General features: G+C 41.8%; 1 protein-coding gene across 2 annotated transcripts in view; it reads left to right on the forward strand.

Annotated features, from left to right (window-relative positions):
• Positions 1 to 3,108: 3,108 nt before the first annotated feature.
• The window catches only part of CRACR2A (calcium release activated channel regulator 2A), a 222,323-nt gene continuing 213,301 nt past the window's right edge, over positions 3,109 to 12,130 (forward strand). Inside the window, exons 1-2 of one of the 2 annotated variants that reach the window (XM_072654002.1) lie at positions 3,109 to 3,535; positions 3,685 to 3,799. The gene's annotated coding sequence lies outside the window, so the exon portion shown is untranslated. The remainder of the gene's footprint in view (positions 3,536 to 3,684; positions 3,800 to 12,130) is intronic. The other variant, XM_072654003.1, reaches the window with a different exon arrangement.

A 12,130-nucleotide genomic window follows, 5' to 3' on the forward strand; every position in this document is an offset into this window, starting at 1 on the left:
AGTGCTTTGCCAGTTGAAAGCAGGCATGGTGGTGAGGTATAAGCATATATGGGTTCTTTTGCCTTCCTTCACTCAACCTTTTGCCATTCCTCCTGGCTTCCAAGCAATGAAAGGGCACATCTCTAGACATCTCCAGTCTACTAATATTATCTCCTCAGTGCAAAATATAGAAACATACTGAGTATGCCTCCCTCTACCCCCACCCCCCCCAACCTTCTCTTTTAATGCTGTGTGTTACAAAATAACATTAGGACGATAGTTCAGATATTGGCAAAAGATGGGTAGAGGTCAAATCATGCCTACTGAAGGCTGGAGACCTGGGAATGTTTTTTTTACATTTTTTAACATATTAAAACTTTATTGTAAAATATAATAACCATTCTTAGCTCCTGGCTCTACAATTACAGGCATCAGGTTGAATTGTGTGACCTTGCTTAGTCTAAATGTCTTGGTTGAACCTGCATGAAGAATCATTATCGGTTTTAACTATCAATTCTGCAACAATGTCCTGCCCTATAATCCCTTTTCTCTCTTACCAAAGGCCTAATTAGTTTCTTTGAGATGCCCTGGATGAAAGTTCAGGGAGGAAAGGCTGTTCTTTGAATTAGGGTGATGACTAGACAAAGGCAAGAGATCCCTGACTGAAGAAACTAGCAACAATAGGTTCATGTCTTTTCCCATGCTTCGATCTAATTAGAGTAATGATCAGACCTGGAGAAAGACAACATCTTTTGTTGATTTCAGTTAATGAATGTATCTCTTGAGTTAATCTTTGACTAATTGGAAAGAATCTATAGAGCAGGGGTTCTTAACCTCTTTTGTCCCTTTGGCAGAGATTCATTATTTATTGCCGACCTTCATAATTGAAGGAAATGCTAAATTTCAGCTAAAGGTTAGTAAAAATAAAATGGATTTTTTTCCTTCTCAACCAAGTTAAAAGAACTCTTAAAAATCTATCCACAGACCCATTAAGGGTCCCACATTAAGACCCCCTGACTTAGAGGAGTGTTCAAAGAAGACTTAGAAGGTTCTAAGAAAATGATTCACAAAATTAAGTGAATATTGTTCTGTTTGATGAAACAAACTGTCAACTGAGCTGTTACCCAAATTTTGAACCCTTGCTCAATCTTGACTGTGACATTGTCTTTGTTCAGGAATACTTCAAAATGGCTCAGTGGAAAGATTTCCAAGAGCATGAGGGGACTGCCAATTTGTGCTTTTCTCTAAGCAGAAACATGCTTAGATTAAGCTCGATGAATAAACTTGTTTCTGACAGGCTTATGTCCCAAACTCAAGAGTACAATATTTTTTCTTCCACAAAGGTAAGGGTAAAGTCTCTAAATTGCCCTTTTTCTTTTACAGTTGTCATTGCCCTTCTCTCTAGTTCTCCTTTCCTTTGTACCAAGATAACAACAGTAATTTCGGAGAGTAATATCATTTATTCCCACCTCATCACTCAAATGGGAGAGTAGGTTAAGAAGGTTAAAGATCTACTGTACCCAATCAGCTAGTCAACAGCATGGGATCTGCCCAGTGCCCTGGGGTTAGGCATGGGGCAATTCAGAGGCAGAACACTCAATCCTTGGAGAATTGCAAATTCTGAAGGGAAAGACTAATTGCCTAAACATAGTTGAGAAGATTATGTTACCAAAATTCATGGCAACTATGCAATTTCTCATTATGCCCTGGTGCTGAAGTGTTGAGGTCCTGAGGGGTGCTGAAGGCCATAGATTTCCCACAACTGTAGGAGAATGCTGGAGCTAGCTCCCCATTTCTTAATTTTCACTGGGAGTACTTACACTTTGAACTCACCAAAAGCGCAAATCAAGGTTTGATATTTTTGTGGTTGCTGATCTAGACTTAAGAAAGTCAGAAAGAAAGTGTTAATAACATAGATTAAACTTAAAAGTGTGTTCAGGTACATTTTTTCTTTGTTTTTGAGAGAGAGTAAGCTGGTTGTTAAACATTTAACAACATACCACTGATGACCTTGGAGAAAATTATTTTTGAGCAGGTGTTTGATTTTGGGGCAGAACTTGGTTTGGTTAGAAAGGAATATAGGTGCGTGCTGCCCTGGTGGTAGTTAAGGGAGGGGGAGTAACAGGTCGTTTTCCCTTATGTTCTATGTAAGCAGCATAAGCAGCATGTAAGCTGCTCCCCCATCCCCACCATCAGCTACACTTGGATGTATACACAAATCCTGGGCTCTGAGGACATGATAGATTCAGAGCTAGTAGAGTTGGAAGTCTAGGCGTGTTCTAGTTCAGCCCTTTCCTTTCACAGATAAGGACGTTTTGACCCAAAGAGTGGAAGTGATTTACTCAGTCACACAAATTGGTTATAGTCAAAAGGGAGCTACAGACTCGCAGAATCTTCAGGTTGGAAGGGACTTTAGTAGAGGAAGAAGCCTCAAAAGTCATCTGTTCCAGCCCCCTCATTTTTCAGAGGAAAGAGGGAAGTTTTTTTACTGTCAGGAATGAGATTAGAACTCAGATCCAAGAGCAAGTATACTTTCCACTCTACTTGCTCTAATATGCTGCCTCCCTATGACTAGAGGTCATATAATCCAACCCGTACCTTAACAGGAGCCTGTCCTTACAAAATCACAGACAAGTGCTTGGGCAGCTTGCATTGTTGAAACTGCGGGACCCTTTTCCATTTTCAGACCATCTTTCTTTATATGGAACCCAAACTTTCCTAGAACCCTGTTCTAAGTCTCTCTCTGCTATACAGAAGCTAGGTATCTTAGTGGATAGAGCCCTGGACCTGGAGTCAGGAGGACCTGAGTTCCAGTTTGAACTCAGACGCATACTAATTGTGTAACCCTGGACAAGTCATTTACCCTCTGCCTGCCTCAGTTTCCTCAACTTAAAAATAGGGATAATGATAGCACCTACTCCCAGGGTTGTTGTGAGGGCCAAAGGAGATGTTTGAAATGCCCTCAGCAGAATGCCCGGCACACACTAGGTGCTTCATAAATGCTTCTCTCTCCTTCCCCCATCCTTCCTATTAGCACGCTCCCTTCTTCTCTGAGGGCAATATTTATCACTTGGGCAACAAGTGCTATGAGCACCCCTGTAAGGGTGCGCTGCGGCCAGATTACCGATCCCCTTTGGCCCAGAAAGTTCTTTCCCGGGAGCGTCTATGAAATCCCATCAGGTTCAGAACAAACACAAAGTGCTCAGGAGTAAGTACTGTAAGTACTCATGCGAAGTCTACCTCCTGTGCCTGAGGAACAATCTGCCTCCAACAACCGATCGCGAACGTCCCCCTCCAGAACCGCCCCGACCGGGGCTCGCCGGTAGGCTTCCTTCCCCTCCCTCGTTCACTTTAGCACAGGGCGGCAAGTACAGGGGGGCCCTGGGAGCCCCAGAGCCAGCGCCAGCCCCGCCTCCCCTTCCTATCCCCCACGCGTTCCCCGAGACTCTAATGTCTTGCTCCCTAGTTCTCTTTAAACTTTGGATCCCGGTCGTGCGGCGTTTGGAGGAGCCCGGAAAGCCAAGAGAGAGCCCCGGGACTAGCACACACGGGCCAGGTAATCCGGGGCTGCTTCATCCTGTCCCGCTTCGTCCTGTCCCGCTTCATCTTGTCCCGCTTCGTCCTGTCCCGCTTCGTCCTGTCCCGCTTCGTCCTGTCCCGCTTCATCCTGTCCCGCTTCATCCTGTCCCGCTTCCTGCTTGGCAGGGGTAGGGGAGCAGAGGAGGACCCGGACCAAGTACGAGAAGAGAGCAGACGTGCGCTGCTGAACAGCTGGCAGAGAAGCCCAGCGGAGGAGCAGGGAGTGGGGGGGCAGCCCCAGGTAAGAACCACCGGAATTTGATCCCGAGCAACCGTAACAGGGTAGCCTGCCGAGGGGCGGCATTATGGCCTGCAGCTTGCCATCTGCTTCCTGCCAGTCTGACTTGCAAAAGTGGGGTGGAGGAAGGACATTTCGTATAACAGAGAGAGAGGGAGGGATAGAAAAAGAGAAGGGAGAAGAAGAGAGAGTGATTGCCATGGCTTTTTAAAGTAGGTGGTCTGACCGGGTACCCCTGGGGCTAGGAGCCCAGAGTTCCCTAGGTCTGACTTGCCTTGTGACCTTGCTTGAGTCCCTTCTGGTCCCTTCATCTTGGGAACATCAGAGGGTTGCCTCCAGGAAAAGAGAATATATAATAATATTGCTTTGGTATTAACTCAGTCAAACCCAAAGGTTGGGGAAACGAAACGAAACACTGACTAGGTGCCTTGCACACTGTTGTGCCAGCCGCTGGGACGATCTGGGTGACATACAGCCATATGGCCACAAAAGACCTAAGAATCTAATAGACACCCGAGCAGAGGTTTTTCTTGACAGTTTCTAATACTAGTAAAATCTTCCATGACTGGAGCTGTTTATTTGTGTCTATGTGTTTTCCTTGCTTCCTATCAGTTGGCTTTGTGTGGTAGAAGTTAAATAAATGCTTATTGGGTTGCACTATTTGCTGATGTTATCTGCACACAGGATGGCTAAAACAAGAGAGAGATAGAGAGAAAAAGAAAGAAAAACAAATAAAGGATGGAAGAAAACTATCACAGTGTGTCCTAGAACAGTGTAAGAGAGGAAACCAATAGTTACTGGCTTTCCACTTCCTCTCCAGGCCCCCAGTATGTGTATATGCTGTGGTCTGCCTTGTGATTTTTTCAGCCATGTGAGAAAGGCGAGGGGGAAACTTGGACCCTTAAAATGATGGTAAAAGTGGAACCAGTTCAGTCCTTTAGAAAGAATGGGACTTCAAATATATGGGGACTTCAAAAATTATGGGTACCTCTAATGGTCCCCATAAAAATACCTCCCAGAAGGCAATAGGGTATTTTCCCAGCATCCTGTGGGGATAATCTTGCAGTTACATCCTGGTTTTTCTGGAACAGCTCAGATTTCAGGAAAAGAAGATATGCTTTGTAAAAGGAATAGCCTTTGTTGGTCCATGGGATATGATTTTTGGTTTGGAAAATGTGCTTACTGCAGGTAAACTGCCTTTTTACACTGATACTCCAGAAGCTGCAGTTACCCACCACCCCATGAAAACTCTGCGTAACATCTTGACAATTTGTTCCACTTTCCCTACTGTGTAGAATGGTAGACTTCTGCTTGAAGATCAACTTTGTTACTTTGCAAGGTTGTTAGGAGGAACCTGGTTGAAAGAAGGCTTCCCCCCTTAGAGAACTAGTAAGTAGGTCATTCATTGGCTCCATATTACTGTCTCCAGACCACATTTTCCTCTTAGAATCATAAAAATGTTTTTGTTCACTTGTTTCTGACTCTTTGTGAGCCCATTTGGGGTATTCTTAGCAAAGATACTGGAGTAGTTTTACATTTTCTTTTCTGGCTCATTTTACAGAGGAGAAAACTGAGGCAAACAGGTTAAGTGACTTGCCCAAGGTCACACAGCTAGTAAGTGTTTGAAGCCAGATTTGAACTCAGGAAAATGAGTCTTCCTAACTCCAGACCCAGTACTTTATCCACTTTACCACCTACCTGCCCCTCAAAGTATAAAATCATAAAACAATAGGGTTATATATATTAATATACCTAACTACCATCTAATCCAATCCCCTCATGTTATACATAAGGAAACTGAGGTCCAGAATAAAGGATGACTTGCTTCCTCATATAACTATTCTCAGAGCCAAGCATGCTGATTCCTGGTCTCGTGGTTTTCCCCTTTATTCATACCTTTACATACAACACTTGAAATCTCATTGTGTCGAATGTAGAGGAGACTCATATTCTCTTCATGGCCTGGCCATAACTCACTGGATAAGAGCCAGTTCAGTCCACTATTATTCAAGTATAGGGTGAGCCTTATATCCAACAAATGATCCTCTTGCCTTACTTGAAGATGGGAAGGGAAGGGAAGGGAAGGGAAGGGAAGGGAAGGGAAGGGAAGGGAAGGGAAGGGAAGGGAAGGGAAGGGAAGGGAAGGGAAGGGAAGGGAAGGGAAGGGAAGGGAAGGGAAGGGAAGGGAAGGGAAGGGAAGGGAAACCCATTATCTCCTGAGGAGCCAAAATTTTTCTCTGTGTAAATGCTGGTTCCAGCCTCTGGTGACAAGAACAAATCTAATCCTTCTTCATGTTCAAATGGATTAAGAGTTAGAAGGAGCAACAGAAGTCATCTAGCCTAATTGCTTTATTTTGCAGATAAGGAAACTGAGGCCTATAGAGGTTAAATGACTTGCCCAGAATCACTCAGCTAGTAAGGGTCTAAGGAAGGATTAAACTTAGCTCTTGATTCCAAGACCAGTGCTTTATCTGCTGTGCCACCTCCCTGCCTTGCATACAACAATGAAAAGCCCGAGTTCAGCTAGTATCTAAAGACCATAGAGAAATCCTGAGTAGAGTCAACCTTTGATCAGTCAGGGTTTGTTCATCTCTTATCCCTTTTCTTCTCCTTTTCTCTTCTGGCCCTTGCTTTTAGGCTGCTTCTCAGTGTCTTTCCTCACTTTATTCAACCTAGGACACACAGAAATTCAGCAGAAGTGAGTGTTTCACGTTGCTTTGCATCCACAGTCCAACTATCATGACACACATACACATCTGTGCACATATACACCCACACAATTGCCATCTTTCCTCTTACATCTACCACATTAATGCTACTACCTCCCCCCTCATGGTCAGAAATTGGCAAAAGGAAGTGAGGAAACAGGACATTGTGACATGTTAAGGGTGTTTTTTTGAGAGACACTAAAGTATTACACTACACTGATAAGGAATACCAATAACGTCTTATAAATTCATAGAATAATCAGAGCAGGAAGGAGTCCTGGAGATAATAACAAGTCACATTTCTGTAGGGTTTTAAGGTTTGCAAAGTGCTTTTCTGACAATCTACAAGAGGTAGAGATTTTCAAGTATCATTTCCCCCCCTTCCCAGATGTGATGTATTCAAATCCATGTGACTATTTAGTATCAATCATTCAATGAAGCATTTATTAAGTGCCGACAATATGTCAGGCACTATATTGGGGATACAGAAAGAGGCAAGAGATAGTAAAAGTGGAAGGACTACTAGACTTGTTGGAACAGATCCGAGTTCAAGTCTTACCACGGACATTTATTAGTTCTGTGACTATAGAAAAGTTACTTAATTTCCTTATTGTTTATTACCCTCAATTCAATTCAGTAAAAGTATATTAAAGACTTACTATGTGTAAGGTACCATGGTAGAGGCTGGGTATACAAAGATAAAAACCAAAATAGCTCCTGAACTCAGGGAACTTACATTCTATTGGTACAATATAACACATGCACAGATAGTATGTGACGTAAGATAATTTGAGGGAGAAGAGAATACCAGCAACCAAGAGAATAAAGAAAGGCACACTAGATGGGACAGCACCTGAGCTAAACTTTGAATTTCTTTCCATCTTGTCCCAGAGTCTCTCAAACCCATCAGCACATTTGTGAAGTTCTGCCAACTTTCATCCCTTATGATTTGCCTCAGTTGTAGGTTCCCAAAGTGGGCAATACCCCGCCCACCCCAGGGGGAGCTGAATGATTCAGGGGGGTGGCAATAGTTTGAAATGATGCAAATTTTTTTAAAAAATTAAAGGGTGAAAGGAAGTAGATTTCCAGGGGGTGTTGAGTAATTTTTTTGAAAAGGGAGTGGTAGGCCAAATAAGTTTGAGAATCTCTGCCTCAGGTGATTCTTCAATAGAAATGCTCCACTTGGAAATTGACTCCATGGTCTCAAGGTGTCTTCCAACTTGGGTTGGTTATTGTTTGGTATTTCTCCAGTGCCTGCAGTGATTTCCCTTGCTCCTGCTTGGAGATCAGATTTGGGAACTAGAGATCAAATTCTCCAGTATCACATCATCTCTGTGCAGATGTTGGGACCTGATTATCAGGAGTATTGTAGCAATTTCTACTTGTACTGCTTCCCAGTTAGGTAAGCACAGAGGTCTCAGAAGGCAAAAACCCTTTCCTTAAGCTTCTGAGTCAAATCTTTCACCTCCTCCATCTATTGTCTCTTCACCCAAGTCCTGATATCTCCAGGCAGGATGATTGTACCAGAAACTTCAGAATTTGTTCCTCATTTCTTGCCTCAGACACTGAAAGCAGAGCTATGAAATTGTCTCAGGGCTTCACTAGAAAAAATGTTGTCTGGAGACTGCTCGTGGCCCAGAGCATTCTTTTTTCATGTCTTTCTGTCTTAAAATTTCTACTTTTGCAAAATGTCAGCTAATTTATCTATCCTAGACTTTCCACTTATGCAATTTTATCTTACTGGACTTCTGAATTCATATTCACTCATTTAATCAACTGTTCATCAAATATTTATCCTGCGCTTATTGTCGGCAAAGCATTTCGCTAGTCTGGATAGGGAGGTTCCTTTGTGGCATCTGGTCTACACTCTGTGGCATTGAGATCTGCGTGAGGGGCACCTGAAGAAGGATCCTAGAAATTAAACCTTGTATACTCAGTTTTCAAATGGGCCTGGAATCTCACTGATGTTGTGGTTTCCTCTAACATTACAAGTGACTCTTCCATGTGTGCTTATCCTGCCACTCAATCAACAGGCATTTATTAAGCATTTAACTATGTGCTAGGCACTGTGCTCAGCACAGGGAATGCAGATAGAAACAGAAAGAAAGATGGTCCCTGCCCTCTAGGACAGGGCTTACATTCTAATGGGGGAAGACAACTAATCTGAGGGAGCTGAAGAGGAGGGGAAGGTATTTATCCAAGGGCCATGACAGAGCAGGTCTTGTGGAGATGTGTCAGCAGTCCAGCCTAGTAAGGCATGAAGATATGTTAGGGCTGGGCATCCTCCTTAAAAAGAGGAAACAGCCAATTAGAAGGTATATCCTCAAGAATCAATGTAATTCCAACGTGAGAAGTAGTGTAGGGTTGGAGTGAGCTTCTAGGGTGTGACTCTTCTCCATGGCTCCCCATAAGTTTGCCACTGGGGAGTCTTCTCAATGTGAGATAGGCTTCCCCTGCTTTCTTTGGACACGGAAAGTATAATTGGAGCATTCTTACTGTTCACCTGGAATTCCCATGGCATAATGTACTTAGACTTTCCTTAGTTGATGGAAGCCTACTTTGCTTCCAGACCACTGCTAAAATAAAGAAGGCTACTGTATATAATAAATGGGTGTCTTTTTCCTCTCTCTTTTATCTCCAGTTTGCGGGTACCGATAGGTAAAAGTACATGTGACTTTTAAGGCCTTGATCCAAAACTGCTTTACAGAGTGACTGAACCAGTTCAAAGTCACAGTTATGTCAATATCAGTGTTCCTGTTTTCCTATAGTCCCTCCAACAATTGACATTTTCTGGTTTTGCTATCTTTATCAATCAGGTGTGAAATTAAAATTATTTTAGTTTCAACTTAATTATTAGCAATTTGTAGTACTTTTTAAATATATCTATTGATAACTTGGGTTTTTCCAATTGAGAACTGCCATCTCCTATCCTTTTACTATCTGTTGGAAAAAGGCTGTCATTCTTATGTATGTGAATCAGTTCTTAAAGATCTTATATATCAGACCTTTAATAGAGAAACTTTATCTAATTTTTTCTAGGTTCATAGTTGATGTTTTCTTAATCACTGTCCTTTTAAAAAAATATGGTCCCAGATGTTTCATATGCTTTTGGTATCTTGCCCTCATTCAGATAACTTGTGTATTGATTCCTCAGTGCTCTCACACTCTTTGGGATCTTTTCTTTATAGTCTTGCTTTTATCCACTGCTGTCTTTGCTCTAATAAGTAGTATTTCTGAGTCTTCCTTCGATAAGTACAGCCAGGAGTGTAGTGTTAAGGTATTACTGTGGTGACTTTATTGTCCTTAATGGTGAAAACAGTTTACCTTCTATTTGTTATTCTCTTATTTTGTCCTTAAATGCCTTGGGGTTAATTGGCTCTCTCCAAGCTTTCCTTAAACTAGTTTCACCCCTCAATGTTTCTCTTTGCATTATATGATAATTCTCAAAATCATTCATCATTGTTCTTTGCAAATTTTTATAAATGAGTTTATATTCCAGATTGGTGATGCCTTTGGCCAACATCTTTCTCCATTTAGTAGGCAAAAAAGTTTGCTTCATCAAGCGCTTTCTGGGCACTTTGACTCTTCTTGTTATAACCAGAGTGGTTAAATTTTTGTGTGAAATTTTCTGATTATTGTTGATGTCATTTCTAATATCCTTTTCCCATTTGTCGTTGCAGATTACTTGTTTAAACTTCATAGTTTCAATTGTGTGCCCTTTTTTCTAGATTTCGTAAGGTGGTTTAAATTACCTAAGCCCAAAGTTATACATTTGAGACCTCCTCATTTCCTTTTGAAAAATGAACAGGACCCACAGGACAGTGAGTTGGTAGAACAGATAGACATCAGTGACTTCCATGAGAGCCTCATAGAGAGAATAGAATTCCACTGGGCAGAGAGGTGAGAAGAACTAGGTGTTCAGGGTTCTATTTGCCCCCTTCCTTTCCTTCATGTAGCCTCAGTCTCCCCAAGTGTGCATGTTTCTGATTATCCAGCATTACTTCCCCCTACCCCCACACCTGCAACTCTCTTTGGAGTAGCATTTGGGAAAGAACCAGTAATGTGAGGCATCAAGAACAATGGATAAATTATTCCTTCCACCAGGAAGTCAATCTCCTGTTGCCTGGGCCATTGGTTTAGTTTTCATTTTATTTACTTTTGAGATTACAGATCCTTGACCTTGGGGATTTCCAACCCTCAGAGACCTCAATGATAAGTGGATAAAGTTTTATTGTTAAATGCTAGGGCAGGCTAGAGCACTCCCATTGTAGAAATGAGCTCAGGAGGAGACATACAGCTGCTTTCCCTCATCCCATCAAGTCCAAATACTGAACTTCTGGAACCTTTCCTATGCATTTGTCCCACAAGATACTCATTCTTATCTTACATATCATATAAATTGTTGCCTTTATCTGTCTGGGGAGTTAGGAAGCAATACATGTATTTTCTAATTATGTGTCAGTATCTCTGTCATAGATTATAGTCTCAACAGAAGTCAGAGAGAGTTTGTCAATTAATAAATAAAAATTTATTGAGTCATTGTGCCTTAAGTACTGTGGAGATTACAAAGACTGGGAAAAGATACAATCCCTATCCTGGAAGAGCTTAAAGTTTTTTATTTCTTTTTAATGGAAGAGATAAGGCATACATATGAAAAGATAACAATAAAAGGGAGGAGGTGCTAAGTATCATGAGCAGCAGTTGATGCCTGGATGAAGGAAATATGGGGAAAGAAGGCGAAGGCCTACCAAGGAATATTGGGCATGAACTGAAATGCCAACCATGGCTCAGTTCTGAAGAGAGATAGAATCTGCATGGAGCGCCTTCTTTCTTCCTCTTCATCTCCTGAATTTTTCCCTATCCTTTAAAATCCAACTCAAAGGTCACATGATGCAAGGGGCTCTTTCCCTGTTGCCTAGTTAATAATTTTTTTACTTCTCCTATATAATAATTATTATCTTCATCTGTGTATATGTCTGAAACTCCCGTAATAGTGTAGCTTTCATACAAGGGCCCTTATCTAAATTTTAAAAGCTGCTGAAGTGAGTGTAACAATTCTCAACCCAAATAATAGGTTAAAGAAACATTTATTGAATTAAGAAGTTAACGAGCAAAGATATGGAAGCTGGTATTCATAAGCTCCATTTATAGATTCTCTCTACCCCTTGCAGTGAGCAGTGATACTGTTCACAGCTCACTTCTGTAGTTCTCTAAGGTGTATGCTGGCTTTTGTTTGTTTGTTTGTTTTGTTTTTTCTCAACAGAAGCCATGAAAGGTAGGCAGTGCAAGTAATTGTATCCCCATTTCACAGATGAAGAAACAGAGGTTCAGGAAAGTGAAGTGACTTGCCCAAAGTCACACAGCTAGTGTGTGCCACAGCTTGAGATTCTGAGGCAGGCAGACTAGTTTGGCTGGAGGGGAGAGTTCAGGTGGGGGAATCTGTTTCTATGTAACTTAACTCCATATGGTCCTCAGATTCCCACAGAGATAGGTGTTTCTATTTGTTTGTTTTTCATTTGGTTTGGAGACCCAATTCTGGCAGTAAGACATTATTTCTGCTTCTTAAAAAGCAAAATAACACAACTTCCTCTCCTATCCATCCACCCAACACATACATACGTACACA

This window comes from Notamacropus eugenii, chromosome 3 (genome assembly GCF_028372415.1).
Source record: "Notamacropus eugenii isolate mMacEug1 chromosome 3, mMacEug1.pri_v2, whole genome shotgun sequence".
Lineage (NCBI taxonomy): Eukaryota > Metazoa > Chordata > Mammalia > Diprotodontia > Macropodidae > Notamacropus > Notamacropus eugenii.